The 20,230-nt window shown below is 46.7% G+C and overlaps 1 non-coding gene across 1 annotated transcript; it reads left to right on the top strand.

The window, feature by feature from the left end:
• The first annotated feature begins 19,952 nt into the window (after window positions 1-19,952).
• Window positions 19,953-20,027, top strand: Trnal-uaa (transfer RNA leucine (anticodon UAA)). Its single transcript has one exon. It is a non-coding gene; the product is annotated as a tRNA-Leu (tRNA).
• The last annotated feature ends 203 nt before the right edge of the window (window positions 20,028-20,230 follow it).

Raw genomic sequence — 20,230 nt, 5'->3', positions numbered from 1 at the left:
GGTCTCCGTCAGTCAACAGACGAGGTCGGCCTGTACACTTTTGTGCCGCACGTGTCCCTTCACGTTCCCACTTCACTATCACATCGGAAACAGTGGACCTAGAGGTGTTTAGGAGTGTGGAAATTTCGCGTATAGACTGACAACTTTCGAAGTCCGTGAGTTCCGCGGAGCGCCCCATTATGCTCTCTCATGATGTCTGATGAATATTGAGGTCGCTGTAATGGAATACCTGGCAGTAGGTGGCAGTACAGTAAACCTAATATGATAAACTTATGTTTTAGGGGTGTCCGGATACTTTTGATCACATAGTGTATTTACACTTACACCACATCAACGAATATACACTCCTGGAAATGGAAAAAAGAACACATTGACACCGGTGTGTCAGACCCACCATACTTGCTCCGGACACTGCGAGAGGGCTGTACAAGCAATGATCACACGCAAGGCACAGCGAACACACCAGGAACCGCGGTGTTGGCCGTCGAATGGCGCTAGCTGCGCAGCATTTGTGCACCGCCGTCTTCAGTGTCAGCCAGTTTGCCGTGGCATACGGAGCTCCATCGCAGTCTTTAACACTGGTAGCATGCCGCGACAGCGTGGACGTGAACCGTATGTGTAGTTGACGGACTTTGAGCGAGGGCGTATAGTGGGCATGCGGGAGGCCAGGTGGACGTACCGCCGAATTGCTCAACACGTGGGGCATGAGGTCTCCACAGTACATCGATGTTGTCGCCAGTGGTCGGCGGAAGGTGCACGTGCCCGTCGAACTGGGACCGGACCGCAGCGACGCACGGATGCACGCCAAGACCGTAGGATCCTACGCAGTGCCGTAGGGGACCGCACCGCTACTTCCCAGCAAATTAGGGACACTGTTGCTCCTGGGGTATCGGCGAGGACCATTCGCAACCCTCTCCATGAAGCTGGGCTACGGTCCCGCACACCGTTAGGCCGTCTTCCGCTCACGCCCCAACATCGTGCAGCCCGCCTCCAGTGGTGTCGCGACAGGCGTGAATGGAGGGACGAATGGAGACGTGTCGTCTTCAGCGATGAAAGTCGCTTCTGCCTTGGTGCCAATGATGGTCGTATGCGAGTTTGGCGCAGTGCAAATGAGCGCCACAATCAGGACTGCATACGACCGAGGCACACAGGGCCAACACCCGGCATCATGGTGTGGGGAGCGATCTGCTACACTGGCCGTACACCTCTGGTGATCGTCGAGGGGACACTGAATAGTGCACGGTACATCCAAACCGTCATCGAACCCATCGTTCTACCATCCCTAGACCGGCAAGGGAACTTGCTGTTCCAACAGGACAATGCACGTCCGCATGTATCCCGTGCCACCCAACGTGCTCTAGAAGGTGTAAGTCAACTACCCTGGCCAGCAAGATCTCCGAATCTGTCCCCCATTGAGCATGTTTGGGACTGGATGAAGCGTCGTCTCACGCGGTCTGCACGTCCAGCACGAACGCTGGTCCAACTGAGGCGCCAGGTGGAAATGGCATGGCAAGCCGTTCCACAGGACTACATCCAGCATCTCTACGATCGTCTCCATTGGAGAATAGCAGCCTGCATTGCTGCGAAAGGTGGATATACACTGTACTAGTGCCGATATTGTGCATGCTTTGTTGCCTGTGTCTATGTGCCTGTGGTTCTGTCAGTGTGATCATGTGATGTATCTGACCCCAGGAATGTGTCAATAAAGTTTCCCCTTCCTGGGACAATGAATTCACGGTGTTCTTATTTCAATTTCTAGGAGTGTATAACTAATCAGAGTTGCAATGCTGTGCGACAAGTAGAGCGGTCACCAGAATGATTTGTTATTGTTATTTTTGTGTTGTTGCAAGGCCTAGTGGAATTCATGAGGTACGTGAACAGCGTCACTTGTCGAATGGTCACTGAGAAGAACACAGAGGTACCGGAAACTCTTGTGAGACAGTGTTATCAGCACCTGATACTCTGTGTAAGGGGTCCAAGTGTGAGGCTCTATGTGGCCAGCTACTAGAATCGTGTAATATCCAGATTCACCGGGCGTTGTAATGTGAGAGTTCCCCCATGTTGGGCTGCATGGAAATGTCAGAACAGGAATAGTTGTCAAGGTTACGGTCGATCGTGTCTGACCACCACAAAGGAGTGTTTTGCACCATGCACTTCATAACCCCAGTGTTTGAGCACCTGCCATCCCAGAAAAAGTAATGAAATCTCGGCAGCATTTTGTGTCATTCATCATCATTGATCAGAGGCTAGCAGCAGCCCTAGTTCGGACTTACCATGCCTTGCGTTAACACAAAAGACAGCGTTTGGAGCGATTCCACGACCGGGAAGCGTGCACTGTTAATAAATTGCGCCATATTGTGTTCAACGGTGAACTGCGATTCCTCCCTACCACCATCGGCGAGTAGGACGCAACTAGGAAAAGTTCCATTCTTCCAATGTATTGGTGAGGCACAGGGTCTTCGTTCTGGGGTGGTTGTGTGGAGAGCAGTCACGTATGACTTCAGGTCACGGTTGGTAGTGGTTGAGTGAACTGTGAAAGCACAGCGCTATGTCACCGACATCTTGCGTCCTCATTTTATTTCTCAGTATTGTGGTACAATTCTGCAACTAGACAATGTCGTCCACACATGGTAAGTGTCTCTTGGAACTTTCTGCCTGACGTTTCTAACCGTCCCCACCGTCTTGTTGCCCAGTGTTTGCTGATGTTTGGATTAAGTTAGTAATTTGGAAGGCTGGTCACATTTTCACAGTTCTGGCCACACTAAGATAGTGACACACTGAATTGAGTGACGGGGATAGTCGAATTCTAATAGCCGGTTCTGTTAATAATAAATATACTCAAATTTTTTGTTTCTCTTCCTTGTTGTATGCTAATGTTTTTCTTTCTGTGGTTCATCTTTCTATTACTGTTTAGAGAATGGTCGGGTTACTACTTCAATAACAATGTGAAATCTGGTGGACTTTCTGCCGAAGTACACATATATTTGCAGTCATTTCGCTTAACAATACAAATCAATGAAACACATATAATTCGTCCTCCATCCTTGCACTTCCAACTCGTACAATCAACTGGCCAAAAGAACAAAGATTTTGCTCTAAAAACATGTAGCAAAGAAATTACTGCCATAATTCGATCTATTTATGAAAAATAATCTGTGAGACATTCATTTCATACATAAAGTACTATTAATTGTCTATCTTGTATGAGAAGTCCATAATCATCGTTGAATTTATATTAAGTATTTATAAACATTGATATTTAAACACTTTCGCGTAGCTTCGTAGTAGCAGATTTTTAGTTTTTACGTCTTCACCGCGGTATCGTTTGTTTCATATGATCCAAGATCGGGTAGTACATTTATCGTTCACTTCATATGATTCAAGAGTGGGTATTACATTTATCTCATTATAACCAGTGATTACACGTTGAGATACTGCCGTGGCAAACAATATCACCATATCAGTTCCAGATAGAGCATGTAAAGGAGATCTGCTCGGACACCAATCTGTCCCCGTACCAGATACCCAGGATATCGAGAACCAGGTACAAAGGTTGCCGGCGGGTTGCTCCAGGAGAGCATACGATAGCTTTAACAACGTTTCCAACTGGATCAGTGCATACATCCAGGCCAGGCCAAAGAGGATGTAACGTCGCACTGATCTGCCTGAACTCCTGCTGCCAAGCTCTTCGCACATTTGACTGGATTTTGTAATAATTGTAATTACGTAATATACCCTCTCAACTCATGAACGTCATGTCGTTTCCTCCTTCCCAATTGTATGCTTCACTTTTTTTTTCAGGCAATGTGCCTTCACAACTGTGAAAGATTTGTGATGCACAGTCACCAAAATACACGACGCAAAACACAGAGTACTTCAATAAGCCTCAGATGAAACACGTAAACTTTCAGTTTTTTCTCTTACTGTACCGCTCAGTATGTATCAAATACAGCTCTGTTGGCTTTCAGCTATCGCTCAACATGTCGACCAACGTGATCACGGCAAAGTGTACGGCGACGCACCCTTGACTTTGGCACAATTCTTGCGCAGCTGTTATAGTTCTAGCAATCATGTCCATGTGAGTATCGACCGAAGTTTCATAAATTAGGCTCTTTACATGAAACTAGAAGAATAAGTTGTCATCCCATACTGTTGGAATACACCCTGTCTTATAAATACGGCCATGTCTGTACACAACACGGAAACAGGGAAACTGTGGTTTACTGCACATTGCTATAAAATCCGGTATACAAACTCGACTCAGGAAGTTCGTTGTATGCAAGGACTGCATCTTCTGTGGATGATAGGAGAGCAGTTGTCGTTCATGCAAAATTCTAAAGTCAGCTGTTTAGCTTGTATTCAGAGGTGCTGCAACCCTCCGACTACTGGTGGCACGATTTCACTCGTCGTGTGTTATTCCAGATTGATTGTTTTCCTGTCCTGGTGCGCCAGTGTACAGAAGCAAAACTACTCACCACGTCCATGCAACAAATCTGTACATGAGGTGTGTATCGGTCAACTCTTCATCACTTTACCAATCCGTAACTCGCTGTATGAAAATGTGAGAGTCACTCTGGCGGAAAAACTGATCCGAGACAGAACCGAGCAGTAATGAATGCAAGCTTGAGTACGAAGACGAAGAGTAAAGTGAGAATTACTGTTATGAATAGCAAGTACAGTGAGCGGGATGGAACATTTATTTTTTCAAACAAGACACACAGCACAAATCATGGATGTTTGACCTGTCGCGCAGATATTTTCAGTGCAGTACAGACACAAAAATAAATGGGGATAAGAGCTCAAACGAAATGCGGTTAGTATGTAACAAGCTACAGGAATAAACCGGTAACTTTGAAAGATGACTTTGTTGCCTCCATGTTCGACAGCATAAATTAATCACACAAACTTTTATCTACCTTCAGCATATGAAGTAACTGCTGTCTCTGTTTCGATATTCCTGTTGCAAGAAACGCTTTCGGCATCAGAATACTGCGTCTTTGGTAGGTTCGGCAGAGACTGTACCGATGACTTTCGAATACGTGTCGACTTTGGTGTATAGTGACACTTTGCGAGTAGCTGTGGGACATGAAGGACCTTCTCCAGATGAGCTTCTTTGTAAACTGTGGGTTTTGCTCGAGACAAGCTTTTGATCATTCCGTTTCCGTGTGTTATCCGTTAATGCTGAAGACATATTCTTGACATATTATTGTCGCCTAATTTAGATTAGTTAGTTTTTCGCGAGTCGTCGTATGTGTACAACGACCAATCGATATTTCGACAAGTGTTCTAGCCCAGAAAGTAATGCAACGCATTATTTTTCTTTAACAATTCTTGATCGAAGATAATGAGAATTACACACACGAAAGAATGGTGTTTTATTTACATACCTTATTCATCTACGTAGTCTCCAACCCGTTCTATGGCCCCACTCCAGCGCGAAACAAGGGCGTGTATGCCCTGTTGGTACCAATACTTCTCCCGGTGGGGGAGTCAGTGATTCACTGTGCGAAACACCTCCTCATCGTCCTCAAAATGTCTTCTGCGAACGCTTCGTAATGCCCTCGCATTGGACAGTCTCCCCGAACGCTGCAAATCGTGGAGCTCCGCCGAACTGCCTTTTGATGACCTCACTCTCCGTGCGGAGCGACTAACTGTACTTCGGTCGACAGCACATGCTCCATAAAATTTGCACAGGCTTTTGTGAATATTCCCTACAGTATCTATCTCCTCAGTGAGAAATTCAATGACAGCACTTTGAAACTGTCTTCCAGCTATGATATCTGTATGAAGTGACGGAAACTTGGCGCACTCACTCAGGAAACTTCAAGTAATACACACATAACGTTTCGCATTCGTAGCTTTGTTTTCGGCTGAGAAAAAAAATGCTGTGCATTACTTTCTGGAGAACCCAAGATTACACATGTTCAGTGTATTTAACAAAGCCCTCAACTATATTCATTGTATACGTTTGCGAGACTTTCATTGTTACTAACGCTTGGTCTTGCATTGTGTGCCTTTATTATTAGGTATTGTGTATCCTTACTGTTAGTGGAACCTCCATTGCTTTTATGTTCGTCCCAATATACATTTCTTCGAAAACGCTGCTACGGATTTCACACATCCTCCATATAATCTTCCGTAGTCCTCAGCCCACTTTCCCGTTGTCACGATTTCGCCTTTTTGTAATACAGTTGAGTGACTCGTATGCGTCCTGCAAACTCCAAATACATAAATATACTGACAAGAAGCGAGAGTTATCTCCGGTCCGAGTCGGTTAACATCTTTGTGCAACCGCTATTGATGCACCTTGTTCCTTGTTCCTTGTTAGTGGCTGCTTCTGGTACGCCATTTCTTGTAGGTACGTTGGACACGCCTTTCTGATACACCACCAAATCGGGCAACTTAATCACTGTCTGGTCATAGGCTCGACGATAGCTTCTTATTGAGAAGTGAATGAAAATTTATGAGGCATAAAAACAAAACGAGTGACCACTTACGAGACTACTTTAAACTGAATGATTAATTGTAATCTCTATTAGGCTGTCCAAATATATAACACATCATCATCAGCTATCTAATATTCTATGATGTATACATGCAGGCTTAAGTGATGAATTAAAATTTGTACAAATGTTGAGATTCGAACCCAGATCTCCTGCTCACTTCTTTTTAACCTACGGACTACCCTAGTATGTCTCTTTCCTCAGTACAAATTCCCACTCACGCCTCAGCCCGTTGTGTATTCCCACTGCACTCGAACAGCATGGGAATTTGAATTGAGGAGGGAGGCAGATTGGTGTAGCCCGTGCAGTTGCACAAAGCCAGCTTACCAGCGTGGCTTAGTGGTTAACGCATCTGTCCAGTGAGCAGGAGACCTGGGCTCGAATCCCAGCATTGGTAAAAATCTTCATTCGTCGGTTCAATCTGCGTATATACATCACAGATGTTTCGGACTTAAAATGGGCTCTGAAACCACGTAGTTTCATTTCATCTGGTCTCCCTGCTGGATAAAAGGCTCCTATAGACATTTCTATGCAATGCGATCTTCAGCGATACAAATCAATGTCAGTCCTGCATATTTTGTAATGTCATATAATCATTCTTACCCTCGTAAGTTAGTCTTTATAGCGTTTTATTATTTTTTGCAATCCAGAAAATAACTTTCTTCTGCTAACAACCCCCCATATTCCTTGGTAGTGTCCAGCCCGCATCCACATTTTCTTCATCACTATCATAGTACATCTCCCATCCTAATCTTTTCCCTAAACCAATTATTTTCTTTCCTGTCTCTTCCAGTAATTTAGAAAGTACATCTCTCCAATAGTTGAAGAGCCACCATCAAATTTTGAATGGTCTACGTGTTAGATGATCACATGTCACTTTCGTGAGTCAAACTTGTTAAACGAACTGTTTGTTAACATTCAGTCCCACATAAATTAAGAAACTTCATTCTGGAAATATATATAGGGTACTGCCAGCGTCCAAGGACATCTTTACTATTCTATTTTTTGTTTTTGCTGTCCGTTCAGTGGTAGTAATCACTTGCCATCAAAAATAAATTGTTAATAGGAACTCTATTTTACGATTTGAAAAACGAACCTGGGTTCTAAGCTCAGTTTCAGAGGATCAAGGAATATTTTCAATTATTGAAATTCAAGCCGTACGCAACGGCCTTTCCGCAGTGGATGCAGCGGTTCACGTGAGATCACCGAAGTTAAGCGACGTTGAACGTGGCCGGCACTTGGATGGATGACCATCCAGCTGCCATGCGCTGTTGCCATTTTTCGGGGTGCACTCAGCCTCGGAATGCCAATTGAGGAGCTACTCGACCGAATAGTAGCGGCTTCGGTCAAGAATACCATCATAACGACTGGGAGAGCGGTGTGCTGACCCCACGCCCCTCCTATCCGCATCCTCCACTGAGGATGACACGGCGGTCGGATGGTCGCGGTAGGCCATTCGTGGCCTGAAGACGGAGTGAAATTCGAGCCAAAGTACAATTTTCTGAAACTTGCCAAGGCAACATTGTTTAAACAGATCTTAATACAATAGCACTGGCACTGCTTTAGCGAAAGGTCTTCTGTTAATACCTATTAATAGTGGAAGAAATCTTCCTTTCGTCACAACTTGCAAATGTGAAAGTAATCTTCAAATGACGGTAGCAATGAAAACAAACGTGAAGAACTGACTAAACTTGGTAAATGACTTCTGATGTGCAATGACAGTCACCAAACGAAATACAAAAATTGGATTGTTAGAAAAAAATAGAAACAAACACCACGGTGGCTCATTACTTTTGTTTTAGAGAGAAAAGTAGATAGGGAATGACAATTAGTTGTTTGAACATTAACTAATTGTTGTAAATAATTTCTCACTTTAAAAATAAAAGTGTTAATTTTTTATTGTCTAATGTTTAATTGTTTCCCAAGCTTTGTTTAGGGTATTAGATGACATCTAATCTCATTCAGGGGTAATGGTCTCAGAAAGGTTGGCAAGCACTTGTCTTCTAGTGAATGCCGGTGCAATAGCTCAGGACATTCGGTTAGGCGGATGGCCACTCTCTGTAATTTTTTTTAAAAAAAAGAGTCATATTTTCATTACTAAGCAGCCCGCAGACGGTCCTTAATATTGCAATATTGTACAATATTGCACTCTTAATACGAGTAATAGTGCAATATTATTGATGTTCTCTTTAGAATGCGTAATAAAATTGTCAGTTATATTGCCAATAATATTCTGTGCTTCGAAATGTTGGACGATAAAGACGCTGCTGCTGTGATAATTTATCTGCTTTGTTACTGGTAGAGAAAAAAAACCGGATGAAAAATTGGTTCATGGAACGTTAAAACTCGCGAAAACTTGTTGTTTTTAAAAAAAATCAAAACAATTTGTATGTTAACAGTTCAACCTTCCATATTTTACTGGAACTGCTTCTCCTAGTAGACTGGCGTCCTCATGCATAGGTACTTGCCCGACACTTCCACCCCCCCCCCCCCCCTCCCAACAGTCTCCCTCCTACTGGATGAATTTTTGCGGACGCCCATATCCCCATCACAAAAAACAAAATAATACAATGAGGTATGCAGATCCAACAAGTCAGAGTTTACTATTATTCTATGATTCCTTGTTACTGGCAATTGTTTGGATGACTTGAAATTTACAATTGCAGTTGCATCTTATAGTTACTGAAACGTGTCATGCAATAATACGTGCACAAAATAATTATCTTTGGGTAACTGATGAATACATACAGATAAATATGTACATACACTTTCATTCATAACTTTGCATTAATTAAATTTTTTAAAAACACTTTATTTCCTGGCCGTTCTCTACATTTTCTGAGCAACATATCATATGAGACATCATTCATAACACTTCTGTTATTAAACTCAGTTGCTCTAAAATCCCACAATGCCTGCAATGATTTACACGTTTCGATGCACTCTTGTTTTGAACAGTATTGTTCCACCGGAAGACCGAACAAAAGCGGGGCTCTCGGCGAATAACGTCTAGTGATCATTTCATTTTACCTCCACGTCGACCCATATTACTGCTGTGTTTCCTTGCATTCGCCTGGCAGTACACAGCAATCCACGGTTATGGTTCACGTCAGCGACGGGGACCACGCGACTGCCTGGTACAAGCGCTCCTAAGTCAAGACAGTGGGTCTGTTAAGGGGGTATCTCTCGTTTCGTGTGATCGGGTAATTTCCGTCGTAAGGAAAATAAAGAACATATTTTAAGTTGAAGGATTACCGTCAATCCTCCTTGCCTAGGGACGCCAGATGAAAGTTGATGTCGTCAAGCCCTGAATGAAAATTGCGGAACGGATAACTGGGGAGGGGAGCTTGAGAGAGCTTACCTAGAGAGCGTGCCCTTTTTTGTACGATACTAGGCAAGGGGCTGAAGGGCACACACGCTGATGTGTGGGTCCCTGCATTCTATATCTTTAATTTTAAATGAATTCCTTTAACTTGACTTCTTTGTGATTTTTAAGGTGTGTTAAAGATTGATGACAATTTATTACCTATTTATTTTAAACATTGTCACTCGACTTTACAGCGATTGCAGCAATTGTTCCAGTTTACAGATATTACAATTTTACAGCTTATATCTCGGGCATATTATATACTAATCTGCACGCACATTTCCACGGGCAAGACGGAATTGCGTTGGCCAAATGTATACCACCAAAGTCCCCCAATATTTTACGTAGGACATCCACTATGTGAGGAGGATAAAGGGCAAACTGGGGACCAGATACAGGGGGTCAAATTTCCGAAATTAAACGAGAACATTCATTTCCTTACACAATCCAAAGCTGGAAATAAAAGAATTAGTACAAATATTCAAATACCTCTCTTCGATGCGTGAACATTGAGACAGACGCACTGAGGGCACGTCTGCTCACTTACCCGTCCTCTGCAACACTCCCCGAATATGGCGGGCACCCGGTTTTCCTGGGCCGCGGTGGAGGGGATGGTCGAACCACTTTGCCGTGACCATCCTCTCCACCCCAAATCTTGTGACACTGAAACGTCTTTGACTTTTACCTGCCTGTGCTGTCTCTTTGATCCCCTACCCAGGAGTGAGGTTGGCATTACTATACTACAGAACTACTTCCCAACTAAGATTTGGCCACGCTTTACGGAAAGGTGTGAGGAGGATTAGGAACTTTCATGTGCACATTCACATTCACGTACAAGAAATGCATAATAAACGACACATATAAATACATATTACGAAGCCTGACATTTCTTCCAAACCCGTCAACATGGGTTCTGTTGCACGCGCGGCCGGCCGCGTCATGCAATAAAATTAGCGGGAGAGCCGTCACTGTTTCTATTTCCCGGCGCGAGCTAGCAGCGAAACCTGTTGCTTATAGAGCGGAAACTACTGTGCCGTTTCAAAGTGTATGTGAGTGTATGTTGCGAACCAAATTCTATTCCTGAACGCCGACAGTCGTACTTGGTGTAGAATGTATCCAACAGGACATACACTACTGGCCATTAAAATTGCTACACCACTTAGATGACATGCTACAGACGCGAAATTTAACCGACAGGAAGAAGATGCTGTGATATGCAAATGATTAGCTTTTCAGACCATCCACACAAAGTTGGCGCTGGTGGTGACACCTACAACGTGCTGACATGAGGAAAGTTTCCAACCGATTATTCATACATAAACAGCAGTTGACCGCCGTTGCTAGTGAAACGTTGTTGTGATGCCTTGTGTAAGGAGGAGAAATGCGTACCATCCCGTTTCAGACTTTGATAAAGGTCAGATTGTAGCGTATCACGATTGTGGTTTATCGTATCGCGACACGGCTGCTCGCGTCGGTCGAGATCCAATGGCTGTTAGCAGAATATGGAATCGGTGGGTTCAGGAGGGTAATACGGAACGCCGTGCTGGATCCCAGAGGCCTCGTATCACTAGCAGTCGAGATGACAGGGATATCCGCATGGCTGTAACGGATCGTGCAGCCACGTCTCTGAGTCAACAGATGTGGACGTTTGCAAGACAAAAACCGTCTGGACGAACAGTTCGACGACGTTTGGAGCAGCATGGACTATCAGATCAGAGAGCATGGCTGCGGTTACACTTGACGCTGCATCACAGACAGGAGCGCCTGCGATGGTGTACGGATGAATCCAGGTTCTGTTTACAGCGTCATGATGGTCGCATCCGTGTTTGGCGACATCGCGGTGAACGCACGTTGGGAGCGTGCATTCGTCATCGCCATACTGGCGTATCACCCGGCGTGATGATATGGGGTGCCATTGGTTACACGTCTCGGTCACCTCTTGTTCGCATTAATGGCACTTTGAACAGTGGACGTTACATTTCAGATGTTTTACGACCCGTGGCTCTAACCTTTATTCGATCCCTGCGAAGCCCTAAATTTCAGCAGGATAACGCACGACCGCATGTTGCAGGTCCTGTACGGGCCTTTCAGGATACAGAAAATGTTCGACTGCTGTCCTGGCCAGCACATTCTCCAGATCTCTCAGCAACTGAAAACGTCTGGTCTATGGTGGCCGAGCAACTGGCTCACCACAACACGCCTGTCACTAGTATTGATGAACTGTGGTATCGTGTTGAAGCTGCATGGGCAGCTGTGTCTGTACACGCCATCCAAGCTCAGTCTGACTCAATGCCCAGGCGTATCAAGGCCGTTATTACGGCCAGAGGTGGTTGTTTTGGAAACTGATTTCTCTGGATCTATGCATCCAAATCGCGTGAAAATGTAATCACATGTCAGTTCTAGTATAATATATTTGTCCAATGAATACCCGTTTATCATGTGCGTTTCTTCTTGGTTTAGCAATTTTAATGGCCAGTAGTGTACCTTACAGCCGATAAAGCCTGTAGGATGCAGTGGGCGTGAGGCACGTATGCGAGATGCTCTCCTTGCACTAATTCCCGGCCGTCCTTCGTGGTCTGGCGTTGGCCTTGCGAGAAAACCACAGGGCTTTCCCAGCGGGCGACAGGGGAAAGCGGTCCACGTCACGGGCTGTGGGAACGCAACGTTCTGTACCTCTCCGCAGACGACTGAAGACGGTGCTCGGACGCACGTCAGTGAGCGACGGCCATCAGGTGCTCATTCCTAGTCGACCCAGTTTTCCGTGTGAGAGTCGCCTTGTGGGACCTCAGCGACCGAGGCGCACGTGCATGTGCTGGGGACTGCAGGACAACACCTCCTGGCACGTCCCATCTCACGGCAGGTGTAGTCACGACAAACTGGTGTGGCTGTTTCTTGTAACGGTTTTGTTCAGGCTTTCAGAGACACTGACAGAAAACCGAATCGCAACACCAAGGAGTTGTGAGGCATAAACGATTCCTAGGTGTATTTCTACATCTGAAACACGATGTCTATTCAAATTTCGTGCCAGCCACATAAGAGTGGCACTAATAGCACCACTGTGAGCATGTAAATAAGATTTACTTAAAATGCACCCTCTATCGGTCGTGAGCGTTAGTTCATCTACATCTACATCTACATCTACATCTACATACATACTCCGCAATCCACTATACGGCGCGTGGCATAGGGTACCTTCTACCACAACTAGCATCTTCTCTCCCTGTTCCACTGCCAAACAGAGCGAGGGAAAAATGACTGCCTATATGCCTCTGTACGAGCCCTAATCTCTCTTATCTTTGTGGTCTTTCCGCGAAAGTTGGCGGCAGTAAAATTATACTGCAGTCAGCTTCAAATGGGGGGTTCTCTAAATTTCCTCAGTAGCGATTCGCGACAGGAACGCCTCCTTTCCTCCAGAGACTCCCACCCGAGTTCCTCAAGCATTTCCGTAACACTTGCGTGATGATCGAACCTACCAGTAACAAATCTAGCAGCACGCCTCTGAATTGCTTCTATGTCCTTCCTATAGAGATCCTAAACGCTCGAGCAGTACTCAAGAATAGGTCGTATTAGTGTTTTATAAGCGGCCTCCTTTACAGATGAACCACATCTTCCAAAAATTCTACCAATGAACCGAGGACGACTACCCGCCTATCCCACAACTGCCATTACATGCTTGCCGCACTTCATATCGCTCTGCAATGTTACGCCCAAATATTTAATCGACGTGACTGTGTCAAGCGCTACACTACTAACGGAGTATTCAAACATACAGGATTCTTTTCCTATTCATATGCACTAATTTACATTTATCTATATATATAGTTAGCTGTCATTCTTTACACCAATCACAGATCCTGTCCAAGTCATCTTGTATCCTCCTACAATCACTCAACGACGACACCTTCCTGTACACCACAGCATCATAACAAAACAGCCGCACATTGCTGTCCACCCTATCCAAAAGATCGTTTATGTAACTTCCTGGCAGATTAAAACTGTGTGCCCGACCGAGACTCGAACTCGGGACCTTTGCCTTTCGCGGGCAAGTGCTCTACCAACTGAGCTACCGAATCACGACTCACGCCCGGTACTCACAGCTTTACTCCTGCCAGTACCTCGTCTCCTACCTTCCAAACTTTACAGAAGCTCTCCTGCGAACCTTGCAGAACTAGCACTCCTGAAAGAAAGGATATTGCGGAGACATGGCTTAGCCATAGCCTGGGGGATGTTTCCAGAATGAGATTTTCACTCTGCAGCAGAGTTTGCGCTGATATGAAACTTTTTGGAAGATTAAAACTGTGTGCCCGACCGAGACTCGAACTCGGGACCTTTGCCTTTCGCGGGCAAGTGCTCTACCAACTGAGCTACCGAATCACGACTCACGCCCGGTACTCACGGCTTTACTCCTGCCAGTACCTCGTCTCCTACCTTCCAAACTTTACAGAAGCTCTCCTGCGAACCTTGCAGAACTAGCACTCCTGAAAGAAAGGATATTGCGGAGACATGGCTTAGCCATAGCCTGGGGGATGTTTCCAGAATGAGATTTTCACTCTGCAAGGTTCGCAGGAGAGCTTCTGTAAAGTTTGGAAGGTAGGAGACGAGGTACTGGCAGAAGTAAAGTTGTGAGTACCGGGCGTGAGTCGTGCTTCGGTCGCTCAGTTCAGTCTGCCTTCGGCGGTGCTACGGCACGGACGTCTGTTTACGTCCCTGCCGGAGTAGTTCGCGCTCGCGCAGTTGTTTACCTCTTCGGAGTACTCGCGCGTTTAGACGACTCGATACAGAATGGCACATGCATACCGAAAGTCGACTCTCAAGATTAGTTTTTCGAATGTATATGCGAGACCGAAAGCCTACGAAATAGAAAGGTTCCTACGAGACGAAGTTAAACTTGACTACAACGAACTTATCGGAATCCACCTCTCCATAGTGAGCAGTGTCGTTTACGTCAAGCTGATTAACGATGCAGTATGTGACAGAATCATCCGAGATACTAAACATGGACTCAAATTTCGTCACTCTGATGGACATGTTGGAGAAGTAACTATTGATCATGCAGGACTGGGCTTACGAAACATACGCATTTTCGAACTTCCCTTCGAGGTTCCGTCTGACTTGGTCATTGACGCCTTGCGCCCTTATGGAAGAGTGCTCAGCCACGTTCAGGAAAAATGGTCCAACTTGACGACTTACCCCGTTCTCAATGGGGTGAGTCAAATCAGAATAGAATTGACACAACATGTACCCTCGTACTTGTTCATCGGCGGATGCAGAGCTATAGTCATCTACGATGGACAACCCAAAACATGCTCAGGATGCGGGAAAGAGGGCCACGTGCGTTCCGAATGTATGCAGCGGAGGATAGTGCAAGTTCCAAATGGCGAACCCGTACCTACGTCCACGTTGACGCTGCTGCCACTAACGTATGCGGACGCATTTCGAACAGATCCCATCCCGAAGAATGACCAGGTACAGAATCCTGACAGTTTACGGCAACCGACTGCAGCAGAGACCGCCTCCAGTGACGAAACGACGCACACTTCTGCCGCTCCGGCGCCGACGACGCCCTTAACCGAGCGGAAAGGATCGGTAGGAGATATGGAAATTGATCCTGCGGTTGTGCCGACAGCTGCTTTCGTCCCTGAGCACCGGGAGTCACTTCCGCACTCGGATACGGAGGCGCACACGCGCAAACAACGGTCGCCGAAGCGCCACAAGAAACGACGGCTAGCGCCGTCGGATACCTGCTTACTGCAGTCCATGTCAGACGAACTTGGGTGTAAAGTCGATACAGTGCATCCGGATGCGCAACGGGAGGTTCTACCCCCCACACAGCAGTACGACGCGAATCACGCTAGACAGGGGTTGAATACAGACACACCGCACGGAAAGCCGACGGAAGGAGACCCTCCACCCATCGCAGCAACGCCACCGCCTTCGGTCAGCCCGGCCGGAGAGACGCGACGGGAGCTGGACCTCCAGCACAGTAACTGGGCCGACGAATCCGATGCTGACCCACACGCTGACGACGCACCCGCAATGGCGAGTGCTGCGTCCACCGGATGTTAACCGCGCAGAGGATGCAGATTGACGCACAGACAGCAGGTCACCGGGCAGCAGCACACAAATTAACATAAGCGTTCATGTGCGCTTTACGCACTGAGGAACAGTGGCAGGCATATCGAACAGCCTCTATTAATATTAATACGATCAGAGCGCCTGTAAAATTGCAGTTATTACGAGACATGTTGCATGCGTCAGACGTCGACATCGTTCTGCTGCAGGAAGTATGTGTTGAGAGCTTTCCCGACCTCTATGAGTACGATACCTACTACCGACGGCGGCAGCGGAACAGCGATACTTCTACGTAGCGGCATAGAAGCCGAGGACGTGGTGTACCTGCCGTCAGCGCGAGGACTGGCGCACACAGTGCTGGGAGTACGGGTCGTTAACATTTACGCACCGCCGGGGTCCGACAGACGGCGCGACCGATCCCGATTTTACGCAGAGGAGATTGCAACACTATTCTTAGGTCGGTATGAACATGTCTTATTTGGAGGCGACTTCAACTGCGTGCTCGCACCAAAAGATCAACACCCACGTTATACTTCATGCCCGGAGTTGCGACAACTCATACAGGACATGAATGTCATTGATACATGGGAGAAGATACATGGCGACAGACGTGGATACACCTACGTCACGAGTCACTCTGCAAGTCGTCTCGATCGCATTTACGTAACACGTCGTCTTGAACCTGAGATCCTCGGTGCGGAATTGTGGCCTATCGCCATTTCAGATCACATAGCATATATTTCCACGGTCTCCCTGAGTCGTCAACAAGTTTGGAGGAGTCGCAGTGTTTGGAAACTGAATACAGCACACCTCAGGGAACCTGAGTGCAGACGCATAGTCGAAGACGCTTGGCACGTGTGTGAACGACGCCTCCAGACATATCCGACGACGTTGCAGTGGTGGCTGGAATGCTTTAAGCCTGCATTGCGCCGAGCGTTAATTGCATACGGAAGAGAGCAGATGATGTGGAGGCGACACAAGACGGAATTTTATTTCACTATGCTCCGCGAACTTTCTGTACAAGCACCTTCACAGGAGCGTCGAGCAGGTATAAAACGAGCACAGGCCCAAATAATTTCCATAACGCGCCGCCGTCTGGAGGGAGTCGCAATCCGTGCAAGGGCCTTTGAACGAGTCCGTGGAGAACCACCGTCGATGTATCACGTTATCAGAGAAAAACAATGTAGCCGCAGAACCTTAATACAGACGGTCGTACTGCCAGATGGTCGCCGCATGACAACGCAAAAAGATATTGCCAACGCTTTCGTGGAACACTACGGTCATCTCTATGAAGAAGCGAAAGACGATCAGCCAGCCTTTCATGAGGTCCGACGAACGCTCCCAGCGTGTCTCGACGAGTCGGCCAACCTGAAGTTAACAGGTGAAGTCACAGTTGACGACGTAATGGAAGCGATTGATAAGGGAGCGTCGCACAAATCGCTGGGGCCAGACGGGTTTCCGTTAGAGTTCTATCGTACATTTAAAGATCTCATGATTCCACGATGGACTGCCATGTACTGCGAATTGATGTCTCCCAACGTGCCTCTTCCACCCTCCTTCGTAGAAGGAATGATCATCCCCATCCACAAACCATCTGGCGACACAGGGATACACTGACCCTTCTTAATTGCGACTACAAGATCTACACCAGGATACTTGCAGCACGCTTTAAACGCGTAATACGCCAAGTGATTTCACTAGACCAAACCCAGCTAGGAGGAGACAGCAATATACAAACGGCACTCAGTGACTACCGCGATGTTATCGCACTGGCATCAACATGTCGTCTCCGGGGTGTATTGGTATCGATAGACTTCGATCGCGCATTTGACAGGCTGAGTCATGCTTATCTCACGGACGTGATGAAAAAATTAAGTTTCCGGAAAGTTTTGTCACCGTCGTTATGAGACTACTCCACGGAGCCGCATCCAAAGTGCTCATCAATGGACGCTTGGTGAGGCCCATCACCATCTCACGATCGGTCAGACAAGGGTGCCCGCTGTCAACGATATTGTATGCCATCGCTGTCGAGCCGCTGCTCTGCGGGCTCCGGAATCGGCTCCAAGGAATGACGATAAGGCACAACAAGTTCATATGCCGAACATACGCAGATGACCTAGTGTTTTTAGCAAGGTCAGGCGACGAGGCAAGAGCCTCCTTGCATTGGATTAATTTGTATTGTATGGCTACGGGAAGTCGCCTGAACATGGCAAAGTCGGGAGCGATGAACATCGGGAGAGGACTCCCGACAGGAAGTGTAGCACCATTAAAGCCGATCAACAAGATGAAATGCCTAGGAATTATCTTCACTACAGACGTTCGACGCACGGCGGCACTGAGTTACAGACATCTTCTGCAAACAATTCGTGCGAGTGTCCGAAGTCACAGGTTAAGGGCACTGGATATGATACAACAGGTCACCTTTGCCAACACTTAACTAGCCTCTCGCATACCCCACCTGGCTCAAGTTCTTCCTAAACCGATGGTGCTGGCCCGCCGAATCCTGGCGGCACTAGGATATTTTGTGAGCACGGGTCTGCTTTTTAAGGTAGGATACGAAACCCTCACCCTTCCTCGTAGTCGCGGAGGTCTTGGACTAGTCCACGTACGCGACCGAGCAGTGGCTATTTATGTAACCACAATGATAAAGATGTGGACACGACACCAGACATGTCTGACGGGCACCTTGATAGACGAACTCGCTCCACCTTCTCGTTCGGCTCCGGTAGCGGTGGCTCACATCTCACCATCGCTTACCCATATGCGAACCTTTTTTGTGGAACACAGTTATGTACATATGGAACTACCGACTACCAGGACGGCAACGGCACGTGATATATATAACATCTTGACTCGACGACGGCCGAACAATGCCGTAGAGCGCCGCCAACCAACAGTTACGTGGTCAGTGGTATGGCGTACAGTGCACCATCCACACCTTGATACGGGAACGCGCGCTCTGTGGTATCAGGTGGTAAATGGGAAATACGTGACTCGTTCCAGGTTGCATACAATTCATATGGCGGACGAGCCACTGTGTCCGCAGTGCAATGTTATAGACACAGAGGAGCATCGCCTGATATGCGGCCCTTCGGCGGACGTATGGTGTTTGGTCAAAAAAGTGACCGCCTTCCTCCTTCGGGTGGGGCCGCAAACAGTAGAACCACGCACATTACTTCTCCCAGATAGGACATATTATCCCCGAACAAAGACAAACGCAGTGACTTGGATTCGAGGTTTGACAGTGCGTTATCTTTTCCGAGACAGCAGTAAGAATGTGCTTGACTTCTGGGCCTTATTACATTAGGGAGTGCCTTTCTTGATCCCCACCCAGTTGGGGTGTCCCGGGTAGGAGAATGTAATTATTGTCTATAAGTATTAGAACAAGAAAGGACCAGGACAGTGGAGAGGATCCACAAACACACGTGAAGACGCACCCGAGACCAACGAGAGGTATGACGGGATTAGCGAGGTACGCGCCTGAAAGAGGAACGTAGACCGTTGTTGTTTTGTCCTGACAGCAGCAGGATTTTGTTTTCACTCTTATGTAAAAAAAAGTGGAAAGTCCACTTATTTACGTTTCCCAGAAAAATTTTATTTTATGAAGTCATCGTCTTATATATTTAAAAAAATGCTAGAAGCAGTTTATGTTTGTTATTGCAAAAAAAAGTTGTTAGAGAAGTTGCCCACGGGAAAAAAAAAGAAAAGAAAAAAAAATTAAAAAAGTTGGTAGAGCACTTGCCCGCGCAAGGCAAAGGTCCCGAGTTCGAGTCTCGGTCGGGCACACAGTTTTATCTGCCAGGAAGTTTCATATCAGCGCACACTCCGCTGCAGAGTGAAAATCTCATTCTGGAAACATCCCCCAGGCTGTGGCTAAGCCATGTCTCCGCAATATCCTTTCTTTCTTGAGTGCTAGTTCTGCAAGGTTGGCAGGAGAGCTTCTGTAAAGAATGGAAGGTAGGAGACGAGGTACTGGCAGAAGTAAAGCTGTGAGTACCGGGCGTGAGTCGTGCTTCGGTAGCTCAGTTGGTAGAGCACTTGCCCGTAAAAGGCAAAGGTCCCGAGTTCGAGTCTCGGTCGGGCACACAGTTTTAATCTGCCAGGAAGTTTCATATCAGCGCACACTCCGCTGCAGAGTGAAAATCTCATTCTCTATCGTTTATGTAGATAGAAAACAACAGCGGACCTACCACACTTCCCTGGGGCACGCCAGATGATAATCTCACCTCCGATGAACACTCACCATCGAGGACAACGTACTGGGTTCTATTACTTAAGAAGTCATGAG

This window comes from Schistocerca gregaria, chromosome 3 (genome assembly GCF_023897955.1).
Source record: "Schistocerca gregaria isolate iqSchGreg1 chromosome 3, iqSchGreg1.2, whole genome shotgun sequence".
Taxonomy (NCBI): Eukaryota; Metazoa; Arthropoda; class Insecta; order Orthoptera; family Acrididae; genus Schistocerca; species Schistocerca gregaria.
This window is presented reverse-complemented; position numbering and strand designations above follow the sequence as displayed.